The sequence below is a fragment of the Sapajus apella genome, unplaced genomic scaffold (assembly GCF_009761245.1).
Source record: "Sapajus apella isolate SASKATOON/1434 unplaced genomic scaffold, GSC_monkey_1.0 scaffold127, whole genome shotgun sequence".
Taxonomy (NCBI): domain Eukaryota; kingdom Metazoa; phylum Chordata; class Mammalia; order Primates; family Cebidae; genus Sapajus; species Sapajus apella.
The window spans coordinates 259,599-261,265 of record NW_022437067.1 but is presented as its reverse complement, the minus strand read 5'-3'; the positions used below and the strand labels follow the sequence as shown (position 1 = coordinate 261,265).

The 1,667-nt window shown below is 52.4% G+C and overlaps 1 protein-coding gene across 8 annotated transcripts in view; it reads left to right on the top strand.

Moving 5' to 3' along the window:
- CUNH1orf159 (chromosome unknown C1orf159 homolog) overlaps positions 1-1,667 on the top strand; it is a 25,546-nt gene that overhangs the window by 13,212 nt on the left and 10,667 nt on the right. The window lies entirely within an intron of this gene.

Sequence of the window (1,667 nt, the reverse complement as noted above, 5' to 3'; positions counted from 1 at the left end):
CTGCTTGAACCCAGGAGTTTATCTCTGCACACACACGTACATGCACATGTGCACACACACACACACGTGGGAGGACTGCTTTAACCCAGGAGTTTGAGACCAGCCTGGGAAATCCCATCTCTGCATACACAGGCGCACACACACACACAATATGATGAGTTGGGCGTGGTGGCTCCAGCCTGTGGTGCCAGTTACCTGGGAGGCTGAGGTAGGGATCACTGCACTCCAGCCCAGGCCACAGAGAGAGACCTCTTCTGAAAAGCAAGTAAACAAATAGAAGGATAGATGAGGTGTGGTGGTGCATGCCTGTGATCCCAGCACTTTGGGAGGCCAGCCTAGCCAACATGATGGGACTCTGACTCTACTAAAAATACAAAAATTAGCCAGGCGTGGTGGCACACGCCTGTGATCCCAGCCTCTCGGGAGGCTGAGGCACAGGAACCCAGGAGACAGAGGTTGCAGTGAGTTGAGATGGTGCCACTGCACTCCAGCCTGGATAACAGAGGGAGACTCAGTCTCAAAAGAAAAAAGTAGAAAGGTAGCACAAATTACCAATATCAAGAACAAAGAGCCATTATTTCCTAGAATCTGATAGACAGTAATAGACTTGCCAACTGCGGTGGCTCACGCCTGTGATCCCAGCACTTTTGGGACATTGAGGCGGGAGGCTTGTTTGAGCCCAGGAGTTCAAGACCAGCCTTGGCAACATAGTGCTTCAATTTTGCCTCATGGTGAGACCCTCTCTACAGAACATTTAAAAATTAGCCAGGTGTGGCCGGGCGCGGTGGCTCAAGCCTGTAATCCCAGCACTGTGGGAGGCCGAGGCGGGTGGATCATGAGGTCAAGAGATCGAGACCATCCTGCTCAACATGGTGAAACCCCGTCTCTACTAAAAATACAAAACATTAGCTGGGCATGGTGGCGCGTGCCTGTAATCCCAGCTACTCAGGAGGCTGAGGCAGGAGAATTGCCTGAACCCAGGAGGTGGAGGTTGCGGTGAGCCGAGATCGCGCCATTGCACTCCAGCCTGGGTAACAAGAGCGAAACTCCGTCTCAAAAAAAAAAAAAAAAAGAGAATAATGATGTAATAAGATTGATTATATAATTATGTGATTGAATCCAAGTCTAATAGGTGTCATTGCTGTAACTAAGTAATCAGTAAATATATCGTTGCTATAACTAAGTACTAATTTACTCATTATGCTGGGACAGATTGCACCTTCAGTCTCTTGCTGTGGCACCTTGGCAACTCTCTTTCCATAGTCCCTGTGGTGGGGACTGGAGCTGTGTCCTCCAGGACCCCCATCTCCCTGCTGGTCACAGCCCTTGTCCCAGGACCCCGGCCTAGGCCTGTCAAGAGGAGATCCCCGGGCCCAACTTGGCTGCAGCCCCGCTGGGGCTAACTTGCCAGGGAGGCCCCTGGGCAAGTGCAGTCATACCACGTGAGGGTTTGTGTGCCTGGGAGGTGGTGTTTCCTCCGTTACTTAGGAAGGCAGGGCCATGGCACCAGGTCTTGTGGCTGGCAAATGCAGGGGAGAGAGGGTTTGCAAGGGAGAGGGGGTTTATAGAGGAGAGGAGGTTTGCAGGGGAGAGGGGGCTTGCATGGGAGAGGGGGTTTACATGGGAGAGGGGGTTTGCAGGGGAGAGGGGGTTTGCAGGGGAGAGGG